This window comes from Arvicanthis niloticus, chromosome 30 (assembly GCF_011762505.2).
Source record: "Arvicanthis niloticus isolate mArvNil1 chromosome 30, mArvNil1.pat.X, whole genome shotgun sequence".
In the NCBI taxonomy this organism is placed as follows: domain Eukaryota; kingdom Metazoa; phylum Chordata; class Mammalia; order Rodentia; family Muridae; genus Arvicanthis; species Arvicanthis niloticus.
The window spans coordinates 21,942,967-21,955,020 of record NC_133438.1 but is presented as its reverse complement, the minus strand read 5'-3'; the positions used below and the strand labels follow the sequence as shown (position 1 = coordinate 21,955,020).

General features: G+C 39.3%; 1 protein-coding gene across 2 annotated transcripts in view; it reads left to right on the top strand.

Annotated features, from left to right (window-relative positions):
- Window positions 1–12,054, top strand: part of Pde7b (phosphodiesterase 7B) — a 313,578-nt gene that overhangs the window by 166,053 nt on the left and 135,471 nt on the right. The window lies entirely within an intron of this gene.

Genomic DNA, 12,054 nt, shown 5'->3' with positions numbered 1-12,054 from the left:
CGTGTTAACCCCATGGTAGCGCCGTGTCTCTTCTATAAAAGCGAAGGGTAGTAATTGGTACCTTCGCGTGAGGTTATTAAGAGGATTACATAAGCTAACACTGCTGCTAACTCAACCTAGAAAGACCTTACACACTCCTCCATGCTTGGCAAATGCTGAATATAAACTATATATAGCAAAGTTCTCTCCTTGAGGCCTTCGCACACCCTCCTTCCTCCGCTCACTCAGGGGCCCTGGCCTGGCCTCATGCTGGTCTATCTGGAATCTCGTTGCTGTTGCCAACAACATTCTGTACATCTCTTCCTTCAACCTGGGATTTAGATCACCAGTGTTAAAACCAAAACTTCCTCACCTCACCCTTCTTCAAAATCCTTCAGTGGTTTTTCCAGTGTCTGCAACGAAAACCATCTAGATCTTTCATCCTGCATAGAGTGTTCCATTCTCTGGGACAACCTCCCTTTCCCAGGCTTGGTTGTCATGGACGGCCTCTGAGCTGTCCTCTTCTTCCTCGATAATCCCACCATCTCCCCTCAGCTCTCTACTCATTGTCACCGAGACTTACAATGAATTCTCTAAGACAGTATCCACATTTTGGGCCCTTTCTAAGATTACTGAACTAAATATGGTTGGCCCGCTGTATTTGTGAGGTTTGTACATGGGGACTCACTCAATTGTGGATTGAAAGTAAAAATAACAAAATCACATATATGCAGACATATACAAGCTTTTGCTTGTCATTCCCTAAAATGGCTCTATGGTAGCTATTTACACGTTGCTCCACTATCGAGATTATATAAAGAGATGGAAATGGTTTGAAGAACACAGGAGGGTATGCAAAAGCCATGTGCCAATACTTAGCCATTTACCCAGGGACTTAGATATACATGGGTTTTGTTACCCACATGAAGTCCTAGAGCCAGAATGAATAACCCGCGGTGGCTGTGTGTGCCTTCCCAGACCCTCACAGAACGTGGCTCATACTTATTTCACAGGCAGACACTTTGTTTTGTTATAGTTGGTGTCCGTCTGCCTCCTCCTCTCCCGAGTCCCTGTTCTTTGAACGTCTAGAGAACATCCTATTTTCTTTGTATTCTCCCTAACATGTTTTTCTTGTCAGCCACTCGATGCATTTTGATATGTGAAAAATATTATCAGAAGGAATAAAATCATTTACAGGCTGTCATTAAGTGCACAAATGAGTACCTCTTCTCCAAGAACAGGTAATTCAAGAAACAGGAATTGGTGTTCTTCCTTTTAGTGGAATCGTTTTTTTAACCTTCTATTCTTACAGCGAATTGGGATTAGTCATTATAGCTTTTTAAAATAAAAGAATACGCAGGAGTGAATTTCCAAATTCAAAACTAATGTACAATAGTACTTTGATCTTCGAGAGAAGGTGTAACTCACTGATAATTATAAACTTTAAAAACAAATGCATATAAGTTCTGGGCATGCTTTTATAATTCTCAAGTAATTTACTATGTTTACATTATCTTGTCTGATATACGTAAAATTTCCCAAGCTGCTTTGGTTTGGGCATTGTTTTTTTTGTTGGTTGGTGGTGGTTGTTTTGTTTTGTTGTTTTGCTTTGTTTTGGTTTTGTTGGTTTACTTTCTATTCTGTCTTGTTTTTGGTTTTATAAGTAACACCCGGCACATTCCCCAGCATGGTTTCAAAGACATACTGAGCAGTCTGGTGTCTACCTGGCCCCGCCAATGAGCTTCCCACTCTGCTGAAGGGTGTTCCTCCCATACCCTCTGCTCTTTGCCTGGAAACAGTCTCCTTTCCCCCCCCCTTTCTTCATGCTTGCTTTAGACAAGCCCCATTTAACTGTATGGGAGCACGGACTTTTACATCAAGCTAAACTCTGAAAGAAAAACCTTGGCGGTATGGATACAGATGCACCAAAAGTTCCTCAATACTGTTTTAACTCATAGAAGCAACTAAAAGTGTGGGCTTTGCCCTAGTGTGCCATATCCACGGCTTTGGCTATCGGTACACTTCACAATAAGCAGATCTCATTTCCCCCTAGTGAAAACAGTAAGCAAAGCTTACACACAGTAACTGGGACTCTATACATCTGTAGATGTAACAGCGGTATTCCCTTTCAGTCAGTATGTCTTGCCATTTCCATATATTTCTCTCTGGAACTGACATCTGTCTCAAAGATGCTAAGAAACTGCTCTAAGAAATGAGTTTTATAGCTTTCCACCTGCTCTAAATTTCCTCAAACTACAGATTTCCAAACGCTCCCTTTCAAGTGTGTGTCAACCAAAGCCTGTCCTGAATGTGTTGACTGTTTTGCTGCTTTACCAGTGACACTTGAGTTCTGGGGGCGCTCTAGAGCCTGAAGATCCCACCTTATCACTAGTAGCAAGATAAAACTTAAAATAGGCTCATAAAGCAATTAGAAAAATGTTTGACAAAGATGAAGCGAAACTGAGTTGCAGATGGCCCTGAGTCAAAGGAAGACGGCTTAATGCAGAAAAAAAAAAAAAAAAAAAAAAGAATTTGCTAGAACAGAGGATAAAGAATGAAGTTCAAGAGAGACTGAATGGCAACCGCTTGAATGTGATAACAGAAACAATGATATAAGAGCCAAAATAAAACAAAATGAAGATGAGATTGTCCCTGAGGAATAAGTATAAATGTTTGGCTAAGGTATTAACCAGAAAAAAAGTAAATAGCCTTGGGTAAAGTAACAGGATAGCTATATCTCTTTTCAGCCAATCATACAAGGCAGTAATCAAAGCCAAAGCACAAGCTTCTCTGTTGTGTTTCCTTCCCTGAGTCTTTTGAGATGGTGCCAAGTATCATACAGAACCTCTATCCATCACTGATAGGTACCTCTGAAAACCCAACCACGTCTAGAGGGTCTGTGCGGAATTTAATCCAGAAAAAAAAAAAAAAAAAAAAAAAAAAATCACAGAATTTGCTGAAGACGATGCTGGTTTAAAAAAAAAAAAAAAAAAAAAAAAAAAAAAAAAAAAAAAAAAAAAAAAAAAGACGATAGGGGTAAAGGGAGAGGCAGAAAAGCAGGCACAGGGTATCCCTAGGAGAAAGTGAGGCTGGGTCACTGCAAAGGACTGGATTCAAACACAAGAGGTGCGGTGTGTACCACGGACAGAAGTGAAGATGACGCTGACACTGTCGCAGACACTTAGCAGAGGCTTCAGATCTCCATACTCAATTGTATAATGAGATGAGCCTGTTTCTCTTCTTCAGCCAATCAAATAGGGGTTAGTTTATCGGCTCTTACACAAATTCTGAGACAAGCCTGCATGGGAATAAGAAATGTTCAACTTTCTAATTAGCAACATGGTGCTCTGTCTTTTCTGGTTATAGCTTGTGAATACTCGTCCACCACATAGGTCTGTATCTGAATGTTTCCAACACACACAAACACACACTCAACACACATACGCATACGTGCATACTCTGTTATTCTGAAGGCCAGCTTAGGAAAGTCAACCATCTCTTTTTCTTCTCAGTCTCACTACAAAAGTCTCAGTCATCCTCACTGGATCTTTGATAGACTGTACAATATGCCCTAAGGAATACATGATCAATAAAGTTCATTACTGTCTCACAGGAGATTTTATCTCCACTCTGCACTGGTTGAGCTACTATGGGCTGAACCTTACACCTAAATACTGCTTACTCAATGTGGTTTATTTTACGTAGATTCCTGTGCATATGTGAAACTTAATTCTGCCCCCACCCCACCCATCACACACACACACACACACACACACACACACTTTGGCAACTATCTCAGGATTTTAACATCATAAAGTTCAGCTGAATGTATATAAAGCATGCAACAAGATGTTTTTATTGATTTATTTTCTTTGGGGGGGTGGGGGTGGGGGAGGTTCTCTGTGGAATCCTGGCTGTCCCAGAATTCACTCTGTAGACCAGAGTAAACTTAAACTCACAGAGCTCCACCTGCCTCTGCCTCCCAAGTGCTGGAATTAAAGGTGTGCACCACCACTGCCTGGGGAAACAAGATCTGTTTAAATCATGCCTTTCGGGTTGGTTTCCATATTAAAAGTTGTTGTTTTCTATCTGCTACTAATTGGAATTGTATCACAATCATGGAGTGTCTTGTACTCAGCCCAGGTCTGTTATGTTTTCACTGTTTGAATGTGTTCATTGGAAATTTCTCTGCTCTCATCCCCTCCTTTTCTGACTCCTGGCCACTAGGCAATAGGAAACACTAGAAAAAGCTGCCAGAACTGTAGCAAGGACCCTTACATTCTCCTAACTTTGGAACAAGAATCCTAGTTGCCTCTTTCAAGATGGCCGACATGAGAGATAGCCGTTGCCTCTTTCTCTTACTGGATGTTAGAACACTGCCTTCCTTTGAATGGTGATCCACCCACCCTTCTTTTCTTGGATCTATGTCTAATTTCCTAGACACGAATAAGCCGAACTGATATACAATCAGAAATTGGTGAGTTCTCCAGATATGTAAATTAGAAAGCAAATTCTTTCTGCCCTCTTTAAAATAGAAAAGCCCAATTGCTTGGTTTGGTAACACAGGCTTGGCAAAACATGAATAAACATCATTGATTTTAAAAAAATAAAAGAAAATTTTAAGTATTTCAAAATCTCCAAAAATATACAATTATTCTCTGAGGCTACAGAATGTAACATAGTGTTTTAATACCCTATGCAAGTATTTAGTGTCTTATACCACACAGTGACCAAGGATCAATGATGTATTTCCAACTTAGGAGAAACCCCGAGGTCTACATTTTCTGGTTAGTTATTCAAGGCATTCAGAAAAGAAACATCAAATTTCTCTTATAAAGCAATTTGAGTGAATTTAATTGGATTGGATTGAATCTTTTGAGTGCATAGCTTGGTGATATAATCCCAAGAACAAAAAGGAGAGAAGGAGTTATGGATTATTAGAACACACAGACACATAGACAGCTCGTGATATAAAAGTAGAATGAGATATAATTTATGACACATAAAATAGTGTGTGGAACAAGATGAAGGGTCAGGAGCATCCTTCGTTTAAATTTTACTGGCTATCATATGCCAGATATTTTCTTTGGATTCTTAGAAAATCAAAACTCATGAACAAAAGATATTAAAGTAGATGAATAAATAACAGATGGTAGAGACAGAGAAAGTGGCTAAAATGGATGTAGTACATGATACACTAGAGTTACAGAAGCAAAGTCTATGACAACTGTCAACACAAAAGGAAGTGCTTAATCCCGTCTTACAGTGGACAATAAGGATCAGAACAAAATTAATTTTTTTTGAGATATTCCCTAAGGTAGGTTATATATCTGCAAATGAAGAAGAGATGGACGATCTCTTCTAGCCCTTGCATAGAAGAGAATGGAGAGAAACTATAAGCATAAATGTAAGAACTGTATAGAAATGCAAATTGCAGCAATAGCTTCCGTCAAGAATGGGACACAGGTGAGATCGGAAAAACAGGACGTCCTCAGGTTGTCTATAGCTGCTTTTCTAAGGGGTATAGCTTCCAGACATCGAGGAACAGTCACATCATTTAGTGGGATTCAATGACACAAATTTTCCTGTCAGGCTTCCAACAGTGACCTATGAAAGGGAAGGCTGGGGACCAAGAGGTCCTGAGGAATTTGTAACTGTCAGTGTAACATTCGGTGACCATGCTGGTGTATGGTATATGTCGAAAAGTTTGACATGGTGAATATTTTGCCCTTTGTTCCTAATAACACAGAGAGAGAGACAGACAGACAGACAGACAGAGAGAGAGAGAGAGAGAGAGAGAGAGAGATACAGAGAGATACTGTACAAATAATTTTACTATGTGGTACATCCATCCTGAATGCCTGAATTCTTGAGTCTTCTACCAGTATAGAATGTCCATTTCCTCCTCAAGTTCAGGATGCTGTTTGACTTTATTCCTCAAAAATCTAAATAGAGTCTTTGCTTCCTATTGACCTTGTCATATTGTTTTCTGCTCTGAGGCTGCCATCTTTAAAACGTTTTTTAAAGAACAATTCTTCCAAGAAAAGGTGCTACAGAGTAGATGATAAAAAGCACATAGTAGGAACAAGTTTTACGGTGTTTATAACTTAGTAAGTTAGATAAAATATCACAACTGTAAACACATGTGTATGCTAGGTACTCTATGAAAACCAGGTATTGGCTGACTGCCCACCTTCCAGGGTTACCTAGGAAGATGTTGTTTTATCCTGATTGTTATAGATTTATCTTTACAATGGGTAGAATAATCTCTACAAAACGTGAGAAAGTTCTCTTTTAGAAAGGAATTAACACAAAGAAAAGTTCAAGAGGTGGTTGGAGACGCAAAGCGATCAAGTAGCTTGGTACAAGATTTGGAGTGAAAGATAAAAGAAAACAGAAAGACAGGCTTTCAGGAGATCAGGTGACATGCAGGCGAGAATTCGTCGTTCCTGTAGAGCTATTGAAAGTGGATAAGTAGAAAAGTATAGAGGTCTTTAAATTTTACAATGGACACGGGCCTTTAAACGCCTCTATTTAAACTACTCCATTTAAACGAAGAAACTAAATCCCACAGAGGGCACATAATACAGTCAGGGCCCTGAAGCTGACAATTCACTGAACAGGGCTAACCCAAGGTCTCAGCTAGCCAGGCTTTTGAAACAACCACACTGTCTATTATGGTCAAGCTCCAAACACTTCTCAACTCCAAAGTGGCTGGCAGTCCCTCTATTGGATATTATATTTACATTTCAGATGCCATCCCCTTTCCCCATTCCCCTCCCTAGAAAACCCCTATCCCATGCCCCCCTCTCCCTTTTGGCTTTTATACAATTTTTTAATGTTAATCAAAGGCTTTATAAGTTTGGTAATGCTCAATATCAATCAGAAGTGTAACCTAATACCCAACCTACATATAACAACTATCTTTGACTGGCGGAGACACGCAAACATCTGCCTCCATGTTTCTCTCTCTCTCTCTCTCTCTCTCTCTCTCTCTCTCTCTCTCTCTCTCCTTCACCTAGCTCCTCCTCTCCTTCTCCTCCTCCTCTCATTACTTCTCCTCTTCCTCTCCATACTCCTCGCACATTAGTTCCTCCTACATATCACCCTTTCTGTTAAAATAAAACTTTTCCCTCAAAATGCAATTAGAGCATAGCTATACCAATTTGTGTCAGTAAGGTACAAGATAGACCTAATACTCAGTCCATCACTAACCAGAACCTCTGTTATCCCTCCTAACTAAAAGACTTAGTTCTGAACCTGGCCTTTTTCTTGGCTCTAGAATGAATGTCAGCTAAAAACCATCCTCTCAAATCTTTTCTCTCAAAGTAAATAGCCAGGATTGGCTATGAGACTATAAGTTTTCAACCCCGTCAGAAATCCAGAATGACTGAATTAACTGAAATTTATGGGAAGCACAGAGCATAGCTTCTAAAACATAGCCAATTTATAGAGACCGCTGAACACCTGGACAGTCCTTATACTACAGAACATTGGAGCATCTGATCTTCAGCCTTCTGGCCCAGGATCATCTGACAGACCTAGTGATGCAGAATTATTAAGGGCTGATTACTCTGTCTTGGCAGATATAATCAGTCAACTATTCCGCAAGTGTGTTCTTTTCTGGACAGTAATTTGTCTATAGATGGAAAGAGGCAATTCTTGCCTAGTGGCTGTCTCATCACAACTGGAGTAACTCCAAAGATGCTCAATTTCTTCTTAGAATTCAAGACAGGAAGCTGTCAGGAGCAGACAGGTCTCTAATCAAAATGAACATTAATACAGAAATGTTTGTCACATCAATTCTGTGAACTTCTGATGTTTTGAAAACCAACTATCCATTTAAGGTAATCTGGACTGTTGTCTGTTAACTCCTCTCAGCTATTTCTAAATAAAATATAGAAAACACTCTAACAATAAGCTCAAACCCATGAATTTGCTATAGGCCCTTAACTCACAGGCTAACCATCTCAAATCAGTTAAAAAAGTTAAAGAAGGACTGGGTCTAAGCCTTGTATTCCTAAATGTGTTATACAGGCACAATGCCTATGAGAGTAACAATTTTCATCTCACTTTTATATCAGTAAGAAGCTCATACCAATGAAAACCTTAAATTTGAAATCAAAGTAAATTTTGTACTATTTAAGAAATTATAACTTCATCTTAATAACAATTATATATATTTCTACCAATAGGTTATGGCTATGCAATAAATCCTAGCTAATCCTCCCTGTTTCACCAAAACCACTACTTTTCCCTAGAAAGACAGCCCAATATTAACCACCTCAGTCCCCAAGCCCAGGGAATAGGGGCGCTGACTCTTCATTAACTTCTTCAAGCTGATTATGGGTGTTGAGATATTAGAAGAGGGGTTGGGGGAAAAGTAAATTGATAAGCCTCTGACACTGTGTCTTCACTGCATCCAGCTGGAATTCCAGGTTATCAAAGGTTCGAGCAGGTCTGCTCAGATTGCTTGATGAGTAGATACACCAAGGCTGTGTATTCTGCAATATACAATTCTCAAAGTAAATTTTAGTATCAAGATAATTTTTTGTTAGAATTCTGGAATCTAGTCTTCTGGCGGCCTGCCTCTGTCATGTCTAATCCATATAATTCTGGGAGTTTCTACGAGGGTGTGCTCCCACCATCCTCCCATTCCCACCTCCCTGCTCTCAAATTCCCCAACATTAGGGAATCCAAACTTTCAGGCACCAAAGCCCTCCACTTCCACTGATGCCTGGCAAGACCACCCTCAAATATCTATATAGGTGGAGCCATGAGTCCCTCCCTTTATGTTCTCAGGCTGGAGATTTTAGAATAGCTACTCCAGCTTGTTTCTTAGGCCCATTTGCTTGAAAAATTGTTTTCCAGCCTTTTACTCTAAGGTAGAGTCTGTCTTTGTCACTGAGGTAGGTTTCCTGTATGCAGCAAAATGCTGGGTCCTATTTATGTATCCTGACCGTTAGCCTATGTCTTTTAATTGGGGAATTGAGTCCATTGATGTTAAGAGATATTAAGGAACAGTGATTGTTACTTCCTGTTATTTTTGTTATTAGAGGTGGAATTATTCTTGTGTGGCCATCTTCTTTTGGATTTGTTGGAAGAGGATTACTTTCTTGCTCTTTCTAGGATAAAATTTCCCTCCTTGTATTGGAGCTTTCCTGCTATTATCCTTTGTAATGCCGGGTTTGTGGGAAAATATTGTGTAAATTTGCTTTTGTCATGGAATATCTTGGTTTCTCCATCTATGGTAATTGAGAGTTTTGCTGGGTATAGTAGCCTGGGCTGGCATTTGTGTTCTCTTAGGGTCTGTATGACATCTGTCCAGCATCTTCTAGCTTTTATAGTATCTGGTGAGAAGTCTGGTGTAATTCTGATAGGTCTGCCTTTATATGTTACTTGGCCTTTTTCCCTTACTGCATTTAATATTTTTTCTTTGTTTTGTGCACTTGGTGTTTTGATTATTATATGACGGGAGGTATTTCTTTTCTGGTCTAGTCTACTTGGCGTTCTATTGGCTTCTTGTATGATTATGGGCATCTCGTTCTTTAGATTAGGGAAGTTTTCTTCTATAATTTTGTTGAAGATATTTATTGGCCCTTTAAGTTGGGAATCTTCACTCTCTTCTATACCTATTATCCTTAGGTTTGGTCTTCTCATTGTGTTCTGGATTTCCTGAATGTTTTATGCTAAAAGCTTTTTGCATTTTGCATTTTGACAGTTGTGTCAGTATTTTCTATGGTATCTTCTGCACCTGAGCTTCTCTCTTCTATCTCTTGTATTCTGTTGGTGATGCTTGTGTCTATGACTCCTGATTTTTTTCCTAGGTTTTCCATCTCCAGGGTAGTCTCCTTTTATGATTTCTTTATTGTTTCTACTTCCATTTTTATGTCCTGGATGGTTTTGTTCAATTTCTTCACCTGTTTGGTTGTGTTCTCTTGCTTTCATTAAGGGATTTTTTAATGTTTCCTCTTTAAGGGCTTCTACCTGTTTACCTGTGTTCTCAGTTTCTTTGAGAGTGTTATTTATGTCCTTCTTAAAGTCCTCTATAATCATCATTAGAAGTGATTTTAAATCTGAATCTTGCTTTCCTAGTGATATGGGAATTTCTGGACTTTCTTGTGTGAGAGAACTAGGTTCTAATGATGCCAAGTACCCTGGGTTGCTGATGCTTATGTTCTTGCATTTGTCTTTCACCATCTGGATCTCCTTAGTGCTACCTGCCCTGTCTCTGACTGGAGCCTGTCTTTCCTATTATCTTGGTTGTATCAGAACTGTGTGGGATGGGTGTTACTACTGGGGTTATAGCTGGGGCCCAAAATCTGCTCAGTGCTCCGGGCCAGGAGTGACCTCCTGGGTCCTAGTGGGTCCCAGTTACTCCCTGTTTGGGTCAGGCATTGCTGTCTGCTTACTTAAGATACTGCCCAGGTTAGAGCTCCTGGGATACCTGCTTCCTCTGGGTTCTGTCAGTCCCTCTAAATGTGATCTAATCCATCCTTTTTGCTTTCAAGTCTTTAACATCTATGATTATATTATGTAAGTCTACCTCTACATGAACCGAGAGCATTATACAGTTACAGGTTAAGTATCACTAATATGAAAAACACAAATTAGCATGGTGCCACAGGAGGAAAATTCCACACATACAACATATTGTAAAACTACATTCATTTTATGTGTAAAAGGAATATTTTTAAAAGGCAAAAAAAATTCATGTTTAGACTTAGGTCCCATTCCCAAAATGTTTCAGTCTCTATATGCCAGTATTCCAAAAGCATTCTTTTAAAATCTAAAGCCTGGAACACTTCTAGTCCTGAGCAACTCAGACAAGGAATACTCTAGTTCTCTGCTTAAATGTGTACATGTATTTGTTTTAAAAAAGAAAAAGACAGAAAAAGGAGAAGGAGAGAGGAAAGGAGGGAAGGAGAAAGAAAGGAAGTAAGGGCAAAAAGAAATGCCTTTTTCTTACTTTCAAACCAAAGATACAAGTATGCTTTCTTAGCATACCTGTGGCCCCAGGTTTAAACCCTAGAACTGGAAAAAAATCAAGCTTAGATTATCAAATGTCTCAGAAAGTCCCAATCCGTCTTCTTTTTTTTTTTTTTTTTTTTTTTTTTCCCATCTATACTGACTGTGATATACTAACAGGGCAAGTATTCGATATATCAAAATGCCAGAGGAGAAAAAGCCAGGGTTGTGGTGATAAAGGCGGTTATATGTAAGAGGGCACAGTTCATAGTGGCTGAAGAAGTGTAGTTCTGGTGCTGAGGAGATCGCTCAGTCATTAGACTACTTTCCCTGGAAAGTGAGAAAATTTGAGTTCGGTCCCCAAAACCCACACGAAAAATCTGGGAGTCACAGAGCACACTAGTAAGGCCGAGGCAAAGAGCAAAGCGGGTCCTGGGCCCATTGGCTGCCCAGACTATCGTGTTTGATGAGTTCTGCAACAATGAGAGACACTACTTCAGAAAATAAAAGAAGCATGGTACCTGGGCACCAAAGGTTGTCCTCTGGTCTCTGCAAAGTACAAACATACACACACTCCCAAAAAATGTGAGTGTGCAGTGTTTGCCCATAAACCAGTGTGGGTTAGCTTCTCTGTGTGCCCCATTCTTGTGTAAACAGCACTTAGTGTCCTCCATGGGCTGTGGTTCCTACTTCAGTAAAGACTTAGCAACATTTAGACAAGATTTTTTTTTTTTTTTGGACTGGAAAAGCCCATCTCTGACCATTTTTCTTTGTTTCTCTAAGTTGCTTGTACACCCCAAGGAAAAAAGTGCAGTCTTTGAAGGGGACACTTTTCTCCCTCCTTCCTCTGAACCCCTCACTCTGTACAGAAGTTTGCTTAGCTGTCTGTATTACAGTGTATAAAACCTAATAGAAATACAAGTAGCTCCTCCAGCGTCACACACAATTAAAATTAAAATTCATTAAAAATAAATTAAAATAAAATACAATTTTATTTAAATAAATTAAAATAAAGTTCAATTAAGTTCACAATTAAAATAAAGTTCATTAAAAATGAGATCCTACTCTAAGCCACAGTGAAACTCTTTTTTTTTTTTTTTTTTTTTT